Source organism: Akebia trifoliata, chromosome 4, assembly GCF_017979445.1.
Source record: "Akebia trifoliata isolate Shusen 1 chromosome 4, ASM1797944v1, whole genome shotgun sequence".
In the NCBI taxonomy this organism is placed as follows: Eukaryota; Viridiplantae; Streptophyta; class Magnoliopsida; order Ranunculales; family Lardizabalaceae; genus Akebia; species Akebia trifoliata.
The window spans coordinates 40,613,333-40,631,762 of NC_141378.1; the positions used below are offsets into that span (position 1 = coordinate 40,613,333).

At 35.2% G+C, this 18,430-nt stretch overlaps 1 pseudogene across 1 annotated transcript; it reads right to left on the reverse strand.

The window, feature by feature from the left end:
• Window positions 1-1,306: 1,306 nt before the first annotated feature.
• Window positions 1,307-9,211, reverse strand: LOC147404975 (disease resistance protein RPM1-like; annotated as a pseudogene). The gene is made up of 6 exons (XR_015177296.1): window positions 7,793-9,211; window positions 5,786-5,931; window positions 5,237-5,294; window positions 2,526-4,551; window positions 1,771-1,905; window positions 1,307-1,675 (listed from the first exon to the last, which is right to left on the reverse strand). The product of XR_015177296.1 is annotated as a disease resistance protein RPM1-like (transcript).
• Between the last annotated feature and the right edge of the window lie 9,219 nt (window positions 9,212-18,430).

Consider the following 18,430-nt stretch of genomic DNA (forward strand, 5'->3'; position numbering starts at 1 on the left):
ATCAGACTCTCACTCTCTCATTTAGGATTTTGTGAAGAATAATGATTTTTTTGACCCCCTTCTGACACATGCTCCATATTTATGGGGATGTATGTTATGTATCTTGAGGGAAAAATTTATGATTCTAGCACATACCACATCAGGAGAAGTATGAGGACGTGTGTCAGAGGGGCATCAAAAAATCATGACTCTTTTGTGAAAGATTAATTTTGGAGTGACCTCAGTGAGGACATATCGGGGACATTTTGTTGAGGTCACTTTAGCATGACTCTTTGTGAAATCTCTCTCTTTCTCTTAAATCCATTCATCTCTCTTTTTTCTCATTATGACAATGAATATTATTCCAACATTTCATCTAATTAAAACATGTCGTCCTAAATAGTATTAAAACCATGATAAAAATTAAACTTATAGTCGGACCTAGGTTCAGTAACACTTGTCGTAAAAAATAATCATAATAATAATAATAGTATATAAAAAATTTTGCCATTTTATTGGGAACCTAATAGTTACCCATATAATAATAATGGGACGGTTCAGCAGCCCTAAAGTTTGCTAAGTTTGGTAGCAAATATTTTTCAAAATATGGGTTAGAAGCTTTGGAATGAGCTGATTTTTTGTGAGGATGATCTCTATGATGAGGAGATCATCCTCAACAAAAATCAGCCTATTCCAAAACTTCTAACCCCATCAAAAGTGATTTACAAAAATTGGACGGTCCACGATTCTTCAACTTGTAAACTAGGGTTAGAAGTTTCAAAATGAGCTGATTTTTTGTGAGGATGATCTCTTCACCGTAGAGATTATCCTCACAAAAAATTAGACTATTTCAAAACTTATAACCCCATCAAAAGTGATTTACAAAAAATGTCTGGCACCAAACTTGGCCAACTTTAGGGCTGCCAAACCGTTCCGAATAATAATAGTATATAGAAATTCATTCTTTAAAGTTGACTCAACTAGATAAACATTTGAGTTTAAAAGTTATATTTTATTTATATAATAAATATTTAAATTCTAAAAAGAATTAATTATTTTAATCAAAATCTACAAAATCCCAATTGACTTGGTTTAGTTTTACTAACTTGGCTGAGATTTGCAAAATAACTTCCGAGACATCTCGTTTATTTCTAGAGATGATGTGAATGTTAAGATGCCTTGTATATTTGTATCAGTTACTATATAATTAGGAAAATATTTTATAGAAAAATAGATAAAATTTGAATGAATATACAAAATGATTTTTTTTTCCGAGGTGAAGGTGGGTTCTTACCAAAACCCATCATCTTCAACCTCCCAAAAAACTCAATCTTATTCTAGAGATTTGAATGTAGACTACATAAAATTTATGGTGAAGGATTAAAATGTAGTCATATTAGATGATTAAATTATCAAATGTGGGATCAATCCATAAGTAAAAAACCAATCAAACTCCAATATGTAGAGAGTGGTAACATTCGGAGCCAATTGTATACATAACACACATTATCAGTTTGTATAGCATAAGGTTCTGGATTACACACACTTACACAATAATAAATAAAGCTATTATATAGGCATTGATGCCAAAAGGTAGCATACCTTAGTGAATGGAGAAAATATAATGGAGCTTCACAGATAATTTCTACTAACTTTAGAAATTTAATAGGAAAAGTGAATATGTAACACCAACACCCTATAGGTAAAGAGGAAAAAATAGAAAGAAAGCATTAGAGATCACAATTATATGTCATATTTAAACAAAATTCAACGACAATTTAAAGCACCAACCTGATCAAGACTATGTTTAGGCACTTAGACTTCTTCTGTTCCAATCATATTTGTAGATAGTTTAATGTCCCTTTTTCTTCTCATCATCTCTACAAGGCTATGATATATCCTTAGAACCATCTTCATGACCTCGTTCTAGCCAAATATTTACCACAAAAATTAATTAAGGGCACAAATAAAATTAATCTTTATCATTTTTAGTTTACAATAGGTGGTACTTATAATTCATGAAAAAAATGAATTAAGGCTGTTTTACCGCTGTTTTACCGAAACATGCCCTGAAAATTGAAAAAAAGAAAAGAAAAAAGAAACCCAAAACAGTGGATTATTCATTTTAATTCCGAAAATGGTAAATTGCCATTTTCGAAATTGAAATATTTTAGTGAAAGTGGGGAAAATTTTACTGTTTTAGAAAACAGAACATCTCACTTTAACCAAAATATGTTAATTCCGAAAATATTTTTTTGAAATAAAATGAAGAGATTTACCCGACAGACCTAACTATTGTATTTTTATTACAAAAACTTCCTTGAGTTTGAGTTCTGACGTCTCCAAGTGAACCTCTCTTTATGTAGTTAGTTACGCACTAAATCTCTAAAATGAATGGGAATTTTTTCCCCATGAATTAAACTATTAAAGCATAGAAATTAATATTTATATAAGCAATGGCACTTGTAAAAGAAAATAAAAGGGAAAGCTTTAGATATATTAATAAATAATTAAGGTAATTAAATATTACAAATTCAGAAACTTACCAACAAATTTTGGATTTCTATTGATGTTTTTCTGGAGAGATCAATGCTTCACGTTACCAATATTGATTAATAAACTGTAACAGTAGGAATGTGTTGGATCATCCAATGGTCCACTCCTTCTCCGTCGCCTTGTACAACTATTTCTCCTTCACGATGATGATGGTGGTGGCGGCGCAACCTCTTGTTGAAGTCTTCCGGCATGTCTAGTATTTGGAGTGTATGAAGGGATTTGAGATGTTGAAAGCCATGGGGAAGCTTCTTCAACTTTGGGCAATTTGTTATACGAAGTACTTGTAAGGATGGCATCATCCCCTCCTCTATCTCACTCAATTCCTCCAGCACATCCAAACCCCCTAACACTAAGCGTTCAGTTTTGGAAAACTTAATTGTCGTCCCTCATTGCTGTTGCTGCTGCTAGTGCTACCCCAACCAATCTGCCTTCCCGAGTAACTTTCCCGATATAGAAAAAGTACCTCCAAATTGGGCAATTGTGCCAAGGTGCTAAGCGGGTCTTCCATTAAATTGTTCTTACATAATTCAATTCTCTGTAAGCATTTTAGAGAGCGTGTCCACCGCGGTAAGTGCCCTTCCTTCATAACCCCATTTAATTCCAATTTTTCAAGATGGACATAGAAGGAAGGTGCTGACGACATATTGGTTTCCAAATTAAGGATGTCTTTGTAACTGGATGACTCTATTGACAAAGAACGAAGATGTTGCATCTTCTCAACAGCATCACAAAGCCTTACGCAATATTCTTCTTTAACTTCACAGAGCTTTAATTTCCGGAGCTGGGTTAGGTAACAAAGTTGACTTACTAAGCTTTCATCAGCAGCCACCTCCCCTAATGTCTGCAAGTTACTTGAGTTGCTTCCCCTTCCCCTTCCCAATGTAGACAATCTCACATGTTTTGGCCAAGAATTAAAGAGAAGATGCCTTAGTTGTGGATGGATTAGCAAACTTTCCACACTTGATCACAAGCATCTAAAGTTTGCAAGTTCAGTAGCTCATATAATGAATCTGGAAGTTCATTCACCTCTGTTCCCCTCACACTTAAATAACGCAAGTGAATCAAGTGAACCACATTACTTGGCAAATGTTTAATCTTTGTTCCTGATAAATCTAACACCCGCAACCATTAGATGCTCTTAAATATCGTTTCAAGCATACTCAATGGAAAAAACTTGTCAACATCAAATGTTAGAAATGAGCGGGTTTTTACACTAAACGTGTTTGATGGAATGCTATCTGAACTATTCTGAACTGCTACTATGCGACGTTGCCCCTCAACAATTCTGGTATCGCTTTGCTTTGTGAAAATCTCAGCAAAATTTTCCTTCTTAATTACATGAATGGCAATGTCACGCATGAGGTCGTGCATTCTAAAAGCTCTTCGACTGATCCCGAAATAACCGGAAAATACAGCTTGTAACATGTTCCTGTCAATAAGCTGAACGAGGTACCCATGTGCAACCTCTTCAAGTGTTTTGCGAGGATGATCTTCTATAAAACCTTCGGCCACCCACAAACGGATCAATCTTGACTTCTGGATTTCATAATCTTCCGGAAACATTCCACAATATAAGAAGCAATATTTTAGATAAGAAGGTAAATAATTATAGCTTGTTAACAACACTCGACTAACTCTTTCAAGATCTTGATTATTATTCAGTTCCCAATCGAGATTTTCAAGTACGTCATTCCATTCTGATACATTACTGTCTTTTTTTGACATGAGACCACCAATGACAACAACTGCAAGAGGCAAACCACAACACTTTTTAACCAATTTCTCTCCAATTTCTTTCAAGTGCTCCGGACAATCCCTCAAAAAATTGCCACTCTTAAATGCCTTTCTACAAAAGAGACTCCAAGCTAACTCATGGGGTAATCGCTCAACTCGGTGAATATAGTAAGTCTCTCCTATCGGAGAAGCTACATCCGATATGCGGGTCGTGAAGATAACCCTACCACCACTTTGAAGCGGTAATGCATATTTAACAGCTTCCCAAGCATTAACTATTAGATTATAAATCAGTTATGTTAGTGGGTTGTACAAATCTGATTAGTCAGTTATGTTAGTTAGCTGTACAAATCAGTCTGTTAGTCAGTTGGCTGTACAAATCTGATTAGTCAGTTATGTTAGTTAGCTATACAAATCAGTCTGTTAGTCAGTTGTGTTAGTTAGCCAGTTTGCTATTCTGTTATGATAATTAGCTATCAATGTATGTGTATAAATAGAGGTACGATTCATGTAAAAACAGATCATAAGGAATAAAATGCAAGTATTTTTTCTCTCCAATATCACTCTACTTTCCTACAACTTTTTCCTTCTTATTCTGATATGGTATCAGAGCAATAAACTCTGATTTTGTTCTGTTTTTTTTTTTTTTTCTCTCTAATATGAGTTCTTTTGCACCTACAAACACTTCCGCGTCCACATCTTCAAACACTTCTATGCTTGAGGATTTTTCCAATCCTTATTTTCTTCATCATGGAGAAAGCCCTGGTTCGATCTTGGTTTCTCAGCCTTTGAATGGTGAGAACTACTATACGTGGAGCAGATCCATGTTGACAGCTCTCAATGCCAAGAACAAGACGGGGTTCGTGGATGGAACGTTTTCTCGACCTCAAAATCAATCTGATCCACTGTATATTTTGTGGTTTCGTTGCAACAACATGGTCCTTTCATGGATTCTTAATTCTCTTACAAGAGAAATTGCTGCCAGTGTCATCAGCACTTCAGTTGCTGAAGAAGTTTGGAGGAATCTGAAAACAAGATTCACTCAAGGTAATGGTCCTAGCCTATTTCAACTCAAGAAAGATCTTGCTTCATTAGTTCAAGATCAATTTTCAGTAAGTTCCTATTACACGAAATTAAAAGCTGTATGGGATGAGTTTTCAACTGTGAAACCAATTCCTAGTTGTTCTTGTAATCCGGGGTGTTCTTGTGGAGCTTTAAAGACAGTAATAGATCAACATCAAACAGAATATGTTGTTCAATTTTTGATGGGTCTAAATGACTCTTTTACACACATTCGAGGGCAAATTCTATTAATGGATCCAATGCCATCCATTGATAGAGTTTTATCCCTTACTTTACAAGAAGAGAAGCAAAGAAAGGTGGTGGGATCATCTTAGATGACTGAAACTGCTGCTTTGTTCAGCAAGAATGTTAATGTTCCTGGCACAATGATCAAGAATTATCAGAAGCAACGTCCTAAGCCAGTTTGTACTCATTGTGGTCTTACTGGGCATACAGTTGATAAATGCTACAAGTTACATGGATATCCACCTGGATATCGTCAGAATCCAAGAACCAAAACATCTTCTGTACATCAAGTTTCATTATCTTCCACTGGTTTTGATGAAGCATCCATGGCTTTAGATTCAACTCCTCCTTTCCCTTTCACCAAAGAACAGTGTCAACAACTTCTTTCCTTTCTACAACCTTATTCACAAACCACTCCACCTACAGCAATGAATGCTACGAGCAGTTTATCTTCTGTTTCAAACTCTTTGAGTTTATCAGGTATGATAAATTCACCTGATTTTGTTTCTAAGCAATCAAATTCTTGGATAATTGATAGTGGTGCTACTGATCATATGGTCAGTTCTATTTCGCATCTCACTACAATTACCTCTATTATAAACACTAACATAAAACGTCAACAATGCATTTTTGCATGGAGACTTAAAAGAAGAGGTGTACATGTCTTTACCTCCTGGATTTCATTGCCCTTCGAAGGGATCATCTACTCAGGGGGAGTTTCTACCTTCTGCTCAAGCTCCTTCTACTAGCTCTCAGTTTGTGTGCAAACTGCATAAGTCTTTATATGGTCTCAAACAGGCATCAAGACAGTGGTTCTCCAAGTTTTCATCCGTTTTGATAGCTCATGGTTTTATCCAATCTTCAGCTGATCATACTTTGTTCACTCGACAAAACAAGAATTCATTCATTGCATTACTGGTTTATGTAGATGATATAATCATCACCAGTAATGATGATGTTGCTGTAGATGTTTTAAAGAGATTTCTTCATTCTCAATTTAAACTCAAAGATCTAGGACTTTTGAAATACTTTCTTGGTCTTGAAATTGCTCATTCCACAAAAGGCATTACAGTTTCACAGCGAAAGTATGCTCTTGACATATTGTCTGATTCAGGTTATTTGGCATGTAAACCAGCATCATTTCCTATGGACCAAAATTTGAGATTATCCAAAACGGACGGAAAGCCTCTTTCAGATCCACTTTGCTACAGGAGATTAGTGGGTCGACTTCTCTACTTAACCATTACAAGGCCTGATTTATCATTTTCTGTTCAACAATTAAGTCAGTATGTTGCACATCCCACTGAAGTTCATTTGGCAGCTGCTCATCGTGTCCTGCGATACATCAAAAGCAATCCTGGCCAAGGCTTATTCTTCCCCTCCGCAAATGATCTACAACTGAAGGCATTCTGTGATGCAGATTGGGCTGCATGCAGAGATACTAGAAAATCTATTACTGGTTTCTGTGTATTTCTTGGCCAATCACTCATTTCATGGAAATCCAAGAAGCAAAATACAGTGTCTAGGTCTACAGCAGAAGCTGAATACCGTGCTATGGCAACAACAACATGTGAAATTACTTGGCTGCAGCACTTGTTGACAGACTTGTTTGCACCACAGTCCAAACCAGCTGTGCTTTTTTGTGATAATCAGGCTGCCTTGCACATAGCAGCCAACCCAGTTTTTCATGAACGTACAAAACATATAGATATAAATTGTCATATTGTTCGAGAAAAACTGTTGGCAGGAACTATGAAAACATTACATGTTTCCACAATTGGGCAGCTAGCCGATATTTTGACTAAGCCTCTTGGCTACAATCTCTTCTCTAATATTCTTTCCAAGATGGGTGTTATTAACATTTACACTCCATCTTGAGGGGGAGTATTAGATTATAAATCAGTTATGTTAGTGGGTTGTACAAATCTGATTAGTCAGTTATGTTAGTTAGCTGTACAAATCTGTCTGTTAGTCAGTTGGCTGTACAAATCTGATTAGTCAGTTATGTTAGTTAGCTGTACAAATCAGTCTGTTAGTCAGTTGTGTTAGTTAGCCAGTTTGCTATTCTGTTATGATAATTAGCTATCAATGTATGTGTATAAATAGAGGTACGATTCATGTAAAAACAGATCATAAGGAATAAAATGCAAGTATTTTTTCTCTCCAATATCACTCTACTTTCCTACAACTTTTTCCTTCTTATTCTGATATTAACATCCCACATATCATCAAGGACAAGGACATACCTCTTCTGTTGCAAATAATTGTACATGGTTTCGCGCAACTCGTCCTGTGTCATCGTCTCCACCTCGCTAGGAGTTGGCTCATTCATACTTTTATGAAATTGTCGGACCGTTCGTTTCAGCAAGTCCAATACTTGGAAATTTTGGGACACAGATACCCAAGCATTACATTCAAATTTCCCTCCGGATATGCTCTTGTAGACTTTCTTGACGAGTGTCGTCTTTCCGGATCCACCCATGCCGACAACTGAAACTATTGATCGTCGATGAGTCTCTTCTTCTTTTAGCAGCCACTCCTGTAACTTGTTCACATCTTGATCAATCCCAACGATATCATCTTCTTCGACGAAAGGATTAGACACACCGTGATCTCCTCTCCTTGTTTCTTCATCGTCTGGGCCAGTTCCTTCTTGTGGAAGGTCATATCGCATCCTTCTCGTAAAGATGTCATCAACCTCTTTCTTGATGATTTCTATTTGAGAATGAAATTGATGACGAATTCTCATCTGCTTGAAGAAAGTATGCACATAATGAATGCAGAACTCAATATTTAGACAACCGCCAGCCGATTCTCCTGACTCGATGAGAGAAGTTTCCATCATAGATTGGAACTCCTCGACAACATCTTCAATTTTGTAGGCTTCATCTCTCACTTGTGCCACCCACTGATTCACCAACTCATTTCTTACTCTTTTCTTCTCTACTTCCCTTAGTACTACCTTCATCGTAGAAAGTTCATCACAGATGAACTTAATGTCATTGCTGATTCCTCGTTGGATTTGCCATTCTGCAACAGCTTCTTCAATTGCCAAGTCTTTTAATTTGGTGATAGCAGACTTCACTAAAGCTTCTGCTGCCATTTTCAAATTCTCTTGGTATGTAGATTCAAACTAAAGAACAAACCAAACCAAACCAATCGAAAAAGAAAAATATTTTGATCTCAATTAAGTTGAGCTCACACTCTGTTGATTCTTTGCAAGCAATATGTGACCTGCACTCTGCCTCTTAATTCTTGGCTTAGATCTAAGAAAATTTCAACTCTCTTAGTTCTTTTTACATATAATCATACAAATTTTTGGTTGGTACAATTTTATTAGGTAGTGGGACCAACATGTGCATCACATGGCACATTTTTCTTCATTCATGGTCAAGAGGTGGCCATTTAAAATATGTAATATAATTTCACAAATTTTATCGGATTAAGGCCCGAATGGATTAGGAAATGGTTGATCCAAAACTGTTCTTCCTAGATTCAAACAACACTTTGTTATGTAATCAGCTGAAGCTACTATCTTAATTCTTAGCTCAGATCTAAGAAAATTTCAATTCTTAATTCTTTTTACATATAATCATTCTTAAATCAGGATGACTAAAACGACTAATCAAACAATTTTTTTATTTGTTTTTTGGTTACAATTTTATTAGTTAGTGGGTTTAACGCATGTGATGTGCATCACATGGCACATTTTCCTTCATTCACGGACCCATTCTGATCAAATCCAACGGGAGCACAAAGTAATTCTAATTGTAAGTGGGTTCCAACTACATGGAAGGCTAGTGGGGAATAAAATGAATTTTTGACAATGGGATCATAACCTAATAATTGAAGGTATGAGCTGGCAGTAGGGCCACAACTAATAATCTCCAACTCAATGGAAGACTAGTGGTGTAGAAAATAAATTTTAGACGTAGGGACCATAACCTAATAATTGAAGGTATGGGCTGTCAGGTAGGGTCAGAGGCCATGTTGGCAATTCGAAATACAACAAAATTTTGATTTGTGAAAAATTCAAATTCTATTTGATTTTGAATTGTAAAAATTCAATAAACAGAAAATATACGACACATGCTTCATACGTGTATTATCCATCTCATTTCAAAAATTTGAAAACCAAAATTTGGTAATAGGATAGTGATGGTGATGATGAAATTAGCTGTAACGCCATGAAAATTTATTACGTATATCGAATTGTAAAAATTCGATAAACAAAAAATATACGACACATGCTTCATACGTGTATTATCCATATCATTTCAAAAATTTGAAAACCAAAAATTTGGTAATAGGATAGTGATGGTGATGATGAAATTAGTTGTAACGCCATGAAAATTTATTACGTATATCGAAGAATTAAGTCACTATATTGACTTATTTTTCTATTTTTTTTTTAAATTATTAAAAATAAATTGTGATATTGTCGATCTAAAATAAAGATTTGCTAGAAGGAGAATTTGACAAACGAAATATACATCTCGAAGAACCTTAGTATGATTATGATCAGAGAATTAAAGCATTTAATCAAAGTAGATAAAACTCTAAATTTTATACAAAGCTCTTGTAATCAAATGGACATAATCATTGAGTTTAAAAGTATCAAAAAACAAAGTTTAGATTGTCAGCATGCTTAAATCCGAATTTAATATGATAAATTACGAGAATATTAATTTTATTAAGGGAATTTATGGCTTAAGGGGTATTTTGGTTAATAGAGAAAAATCAAAGAGAAATTTTGAAAATTCGAGATACATAGTTAAAATTGGTCTAATGTAATGAATATAACGAAAAAAAACAAAAATACATGGAAAAAAAATATTATTTGATTATTTTTTATTATTAAAATCTTTAAATAAATTTTTATTATAAAATTGAGTTTAAGTGTAATTATTTATATAAGAGGGATTGATTTGAAATTATTAAAGTGTTAAAGAGATGAGGTGCAATTAATATAAATATAAATATTATTATATTATATTATATATTATTATTATAGATACGCCGACTTCAAATCTTGGAGAAGGTTTGAGCTCATCTACACGGATTAAGGAGTCACTACCATTCAATTAAAGTGTAAATGCACATTATAAAAATATTTTGAAATCTCTTTTTTCTTTGGCTTGTAGTGACTCATATCTAAAAGATAAAAGGAAATGATCTACCTAAAAATCTAAGATAAGGAGGTTTGGTTGAAGGACAATGAAGGTGTTAGACACTTTGTCCCTCCCATTCTAAGATAGTTACCAAAGAAAATTAAATTAAGTTCATATAATTTTGTCCTCTACAACTCCAATGCATCGGATCATGTTTTTGAATGTCACAAGGTGATCAGACCAAAAAGTTTTCTTTGTTTTTTTTTTTTTTCACTACGAGCAGGAGAGAGAAAAGGGCGTCTGCGGCATTAGCCAAAAACTACGTCATATTATCAAAATTCTTTAAGGTATGATCTGCAATTTAGGATAAAACATTGCAGTCGTGATAATATGACTCATCAGGTAGCATACTCAATGACTCCATGACATGACAAGTTTGGGAACCATATATCTATATACCTCTGGATACATGATAGCATTTTCCCATAAAAAAATGTATCCTGAGGGAACCGCGTGTATCTTGAGGTGTACAAATCTACGATTCCCGAACTTGTCCATGTCATGGTGTCAATTGAGTATGCCACCTAGCGAGTCATATTATTGGGACACTACCAATAAAGTGATATTTAAATTGCTGATTTTATAACTCAACCTGATAGGGTAACTCAAAAACTTACTAACTTGGTAAGTGCGAGAACTGTAGATTTTTCTCCTCGGGATACACAATTGCACATGTGTTTTGGGGATGTACAGTTGTGTATCTCGAGAGCAAAAATCTACGGTTCTTACAAGATACACATCAATTGAGTTTTTGAGTTACCTATCAGCATGGGCAAACCCATAGAATTTCACTTGCAGGGGCCAAACTGGTTGTCTGAAGATGAAATTAGAAAAGTCACATATTTAAGTCGATTTTCAAAAATCAATTTTCCATAGAAAATAAAAGGGATTTAGAAGAAAAATCTTAAGAATCCACTCCAAGGTGTGTAAAATAATAACAAACTTGATAAAATAAGGTTTGGCGGGTAATAAAAATGCAACAGTTGGATCTGCCGAGTAAATCTCTCTTATTTATAATTTGAACCTGATAGGAATCAGACTCGGTAGTAGCCGTTCCGATCCCAAAGTCCCTGTTTTTTTTTTTTTAAATGACAAACATTGGAGTATTTGACAGCTTAGCTAGAGAACTAAATCATGTGCCCAACGTGTCCCTCATGGGTTAAACTTTAACGGGAAAGAAGCAGGGTATTGATCGCAAACACCTGCCTCATGTGTTGTTCCTGTCAAAACACTCCTTGTGGCAGATATTTTTCGGTCCCATAACCCATTAACCGGCTAGTAGTTGTAGGGCTATCAATGGATCAGATCAGATCTGAAATCCAGTCCATGTTGATCGTATAACTAGGGGTGGCAATGGGTCAGATTAGGTATTTTCGTGCCCTGTTGAGGTCCATTATGAAAATTTACCAAACCCAAACCATTTAATACTTGTGTCAAAAATTTAAACCCAAATTCCACACATTCGTAAATAGGTATACCTGACCGAACCCATGTATAACCTATTTAATAAAATTCTAATCTTTATTTGAAATATATATATAGGGAGCGGTTCGGCAGCCCTAAAGTTTGCCAAGTTTGGTGCCAAACATTTTTTGTAAATCACTTTTGATGGGGTTAGAAGTTTTGGAATAGGCTGATTTTTTGTGAGGATGATCTCTACGGTGAAGAGATCATCCTCACAAAAAATCAGCTCATTTTGAAACTTCTTACCCTAGTATACAAGTTGAAGAATTATGGACCGTCCAATTTTTGTAAATCACTTTTGATGGGGTTAGAAGTTTTGGAATAGGCTGATTTTTGGTGAGGATGATCTCCTCATCAAAGAGATCATCCTCACAAAATCATCCTCACCAAAAATCAGCTCATTCCAAAGCTTCTAACCCATGTTTTGAAAAATGTTTGGCACCAAACTTGGCAAACTTTAGGGCTGCTGAACCGTCCCCATATATATATATATATATATATATATATATAGGGTCCCGTTCGCCACCCTTAGTTTTACCACACACTTTAACAAACGCGTTTTGTCTTACATGGGTTAGAAGTTTCGGAATGAGCTGATTTTTGGTGAGGATGATCTCTGTGGTGAGGAGATCATCCTCACCAAAAATCAGCTCATTCCAAAACTTCTAACCCCATCAAAATTGATTTACAAAAAATGGACGGTCCACGATTTTTCAACGTGTAAACATGGGGCTAAACATTTCGGAATGGGCTGATTTTTGGGGAGGATGATCTTCTAATCATAGAGATCATCATCACCAAAAATCAGCTCATTCCAAAACTTCTAACCCATGTAGGACAAAAAACGTTTGTTAAAGTGTGTGGTAAAACTTAGGGTGCTGAACATTTCCCATATATATATATATATATATATATATATATATATATATATATATATATATGGGTCAGGTTCAAGGGCCATATGAGAAAACATATGAGAAAACTTTCGACGGTAAATAAAATTTTAAAATATGGGTTAGAAATTTTTGATTGAGCTGATTTTTTTGTGAGGATGATCTCTATAATGGGAAGATCATCCAAAAAAAAAAAATCAGCCCAATCTAAAACTTCTAACCCCATTAAAAGTGATTTAGAATGTGGACCGTCGATTTTTTACCAATTTTTATCACTAATTTGTAAATCACTTTTGATGGATTTAGAAGTTTCTGATTGAACTGATTTTTTGTGAGGATGATCTTCTCATCATAGTGACCATCCTTGCAAAAAATCAGCTCAATCCAAAACCTCTAACCCTTATTTTGAAAAACGAAAGTTTTCTCATATGGCCCTTGAACCTGACCCTCTATATATATATATATATATATATATATATATATATATATATAGGGTCCCGTTCGGCACCCTAAGTTTTACCACACTTTAACAAATGCGTTTTGTCTTACATGGGTTAGAAGTTTCGGAATGAGCTGATTTTTGGTGAGGATGATCTCTATGGTGAGGAGATCATCCTCACCAAAAGTCTGCTCATTCCAAAACTTCTAACCCCATCAAAATTGATTTACAAAAAATGGACGGTCCACGATTTTTCAACATGTAAACATGGGGCTAAACATTTCGGAATGGGCTGATTTTTGGGGAGGATGATCTTCTAATCATAGAGATCATCCTCACCAAAAATCAACTCATTCCAAAACTTCTAACCCATGTAGGACAAAAAACGTTTGTTAAAGTGTGTGGTAAAACTTAGGGTGCTGAACATTTCCCATATATATATATACAAAAAACATTTGTTAAAGTGTGTGGTAAAACTTAGGGTGCTGAACATTTCCCATATATATATATATATGGGTCAGGTTCAAAGGACAATCATTTCTACACACATATAGACAACGTGTTTTGTCTTATATGGGCAAAAATGTTTGGAATGGACTGATTTTTTGTGAGGATGATCTCTGTGATGAGGAGATCATCCTTGCCAAAAATCAGCTCATTATGAAACTTCTAGACCGTCCAATTTTTGTTGAAAAATTATAGACCGTCCAATTTTTGTAAATCAATTTTGATGGGGTTACAAGTTTTGGAATGGGCTGATTTTTTGCCAGGATGATCCCCTCATCACAGAGATCATCCTCACAAAAAATCAGTCCATTCCAAACATTTTTTCCCATATAAGACAAAACACGTTGTCTATATGTGTGTAGAAATGGTTGTCCTTTGAACCTGACCCTATATATTATATATATATATATATATGGGTCCCGTTCGCCACCCTTAGTTTTACCACACACTTTAACAAACGCGTTTTGTCTTACATAGGTTAGAAGTTTCGGAATGAGCTGCTTTTTGGTGAGGATGATCTCTATGGTGAGGAGATCATCCTCACCAAAAATCAGCTCATTCCAAAACTTCTAACCCCATCAAAATTGATTTACAAAAAATGGACGGTCCACGATTTTTCAACGTGTAAACATGGGGCTAAACATTTCGGAATGGGCTGATTTTTGGGGAGGATGATCTTCTAATCATAGAGATCATCCTCACCAAAAATCAGCCCATTCCAAAACTTCTAACCCATGTAGGACAAAAAACGTTTGTTAAAGTGTGTGGTAAAACTTAGGGTGCTGAACATTTCCCTATATATATATAGGGTCCCTATCCGTGGCCAACAGTTTGGCAAACATTTTGGCAAACACATTTTTTAAAACATGGGTTAGAGGTCTTGGAATGGGCTGATTTTTGGTGAGGATGATCTCTATGGTGAGGAGATCATCATCACCAAAAATCAGCCCATTCCAAAACTTCTAACCTCATCAAAAATGGTTTACAAAAAATGGACGGTTCACAATTTTTCAACTTGTAAAATGGGGCTAGAAGTTTTGGAATGAGCTGATTTTTGGTGAGGATGATCTCCTCACCGTAGAGATCATCCTCACCAAAAATCAGCCCATTCCAAGACCTCTAACCCATGTTTTGAAAAAGTGTTTGCCAAAATGTTTGCCAAACTGTTGGCCACGGATAGGGACCCATATATATATATATATATATAGGGTCCCGTTCAGCAACAAACATTTTTCAAAACATGGGTTAGAGGTTTTAGAATGGGCTGATTTTTGGTGAGGATGATCTCTACGGTGAGGAGATCATCCTCACCAAAAATCAGGCCATTCCAAAACTTCTAGCCCCAGTTTACAAGTTGAAAAATTGTGGACCGTCCATTTTTTATAGGATTAGAAGTTTTTGAATGGGCTGATTTTTGGTGATGATGATCTCCTCACCGTAGAGATCATCCTCACCAAAAATCAGCCCATTTCAAAACCTCTAACCCATGTTTTGAAAAATGTTTTGCCAAAATGTTTGTTGCTGAACATTTCCCTATATATATATAGGGTCGCGTTCCGTAGACCCTCATTACGACCCCCTTTGCGACACACCATTTTGTCTTATATGGGCAAAAATGTTTGGAATTGGCTGATTTTTTGTGAGGATGATCTCTATGGTGAGGAGATCATCCTGGCAAAAAATCATCCCATTCCAAAACTTCTAGACCGTCCGATTTTTGTTGAAAAATTACAGACCGTCCAATTTTTGTAAATCAATTTTGATGGGGTTAGAAGTTTTGGAATGGGATGATTTTTTTGCCAGGATGATCCCCTCATCACAGAGATCATCCTCACAAAAAATCAGCTCATTCCAAACATTTTTGCCCATATAAGACAAAACGGTGTGTCGCAATGTGAGTCTCAATATGAGTCTTAGGAACGTGACCCTATATATATATATATATATGGGTCCCGTTCGGCACCCTAAGTTTTACCACACACTTTAACAAACGCATTTTGTCCTACATGGGTTAGAAGTTTTGGAATGGGCTGATTTTTGGTGAGGATGATCTCTATGGTGAGGAGATCATCCTCACCAAAAATCAGCTCATTCCAAAACTTCTAACCCCATCAAAATTGATTTACAAAAAATGGACGGTCCACGATTTTTCAATGTGTAAACATGGGGCTAAACATTTCGGAATGAGCTGATTTTTGGGGAGGATGATCTTCTAATCGTAGAGATCATCCTCACCAAAAATCAGCCCATTCCAAAACTTCTAACCCATGTAGGACAAAAAACGTTTGTTAAAGTGTGTGGTAAAACTGAGGGTGCTGAACATTTCCCTATATATATATATAGGGAAATGTTCAGCACCCTAAGTTTTACCACACACTTCAACAAACGTTTTTTGTCCTACATGGGTTAGAAGTTTTGGAATGGGCTGATTTTTGGTGAGGATGATTTCTATGATTAGAAGATCATCCTCCCCAAAAATCAGCCCATTTCGAAATGTTTAGCCTCATGTTTAAACGTTGAAAAATCGTGAACCGTCCATTTTTTGTAAATCATTTTTGATGGGGTTAGAAGTTTTGGAATGAGCTGATTTTTGGTGAGGATGATCTCCTCACCATAGAGATCATCCTCACCAAAAATCAGCCCATTCCGAAACTTCTAACCCATGTAAGACAAAACGCGTTTGTTAAAGTGTGTGGTAAAACTTAGGGTGCCGAACGGGACCCTATATATATATATATATGGAAATGTTTAGGAACAAACATTTTGGCAAAATATTTTTCAAAACATGGGTTAGAGGTTTTGACATGGGCTGATTTTTGGTGAGGATGATCTCTACGGTGAGGAGATCATCATCACCAAAAATCAGCCCATTCAAAAACTTCTAATCCTATCAAAAATGGACGGTCCACAATTTTTCAACTTGTAAACTGGGGCTAGAAGTTTTGGAATGGCCTGATTTTTGGTGAGGATGATCTCCTCACCGTAGAGATCATCCTCACCAAAAATCAGCCCATTCCAAAATCTTTAACCCATGTTTTGAAAAATGTTTTGCCAAAATGTTTGTCAAAATGTTTGTTGCTGAACGGGACCCATATATATATTTTCAAAGTTTGTAGAATTTTGTCATCATGTTTTTTTATATCATAAGGTGATGTGGTCAGAAAACTTAGTAGGGAAAATATTTTTCATAATTATTATTACTATTATTATTGTTGTTGGCTAAGCAAAATGTATTTCACCATTACATGAGATATAATGGCCTTAGAAATCAAACACTACATACCTCTAGATTTTAATGGAAAAAAGAAAGGAATAAAATGACATAAATATAAATAAATAACTTATTAAGAAAAGTATTTTCTCTTTCTCAAACTAAAGTTCAACCATTTATTTATTTAAAAATATCTTAAAACACCCTTCACATTTTATAGAATTTGATTAAAAAAAATGTATTATGAAAAAGTTCTAGGAAATTTTAGAAAAAATTGAGCAATTTAAAAAATTCTTAAATAATTATTAATATATTTAAAATTACATATTAATGACAAAATAACTAAACATGTCTAAACAGGTCAGGTGAGTTGACGCCCATAACCCAAACCCACCCCATGTAATAATCGTGTTAGACGGGTAGACATTATTATGACCCAAACCCAATTAAGTTTGACCCAAACCCGCTAACTTCATGTCGTTTTCAAGTCATGTTCGCAGGTCATGTTGAGATCGCCACCCCCACATAAAACTTTCGAGAATGAATCAACCATACCTGATCCAATAGGGATCCGATATGATGAAATATGAAAAAGTATGTAAATTATATTATAAATTTTATTTTAGAAAAAATTACTTAATGGTCCCTGACGCTTACTTTTCTTCCAATTTAGTCATTGGCTTTTGCAGGTTATCAAAATAATCCATTTAGTAATTCTCGAACGATGATGGGAATGGGAGTGACGACGACAACGACAATAACGGGGGTGGTGACACCGGAGATGTACTACAATGAATTAAGGACAATTGTGTGGAGTATATGGCAAGTTATCATCAAAATTAGTTGTTCACTTATTTTATACTTCGGATATTTTCAATTTCTATGTGTATGACTTGTATTAAATATTATATATTTGGATCGATGCTTCATTCTTGTGTTTTTTCGTATCTATGTAATTTTGGACAACATTTCTAATTTAATCAAAATATCTATTTTAGTGTTTTCCAATTTTTTCTGATTTTTTAAGCATCTTTTAAGTTGTTGTTGCATATGCTATCGCATATAGCATATGCAAAATCGCATCTGCAACCTGGCATATGCAATCGCTTATGGTCGCATATGCTATTTGAAAACACTGAAGAGAACAAGTAAACATGTCAAAAATTCA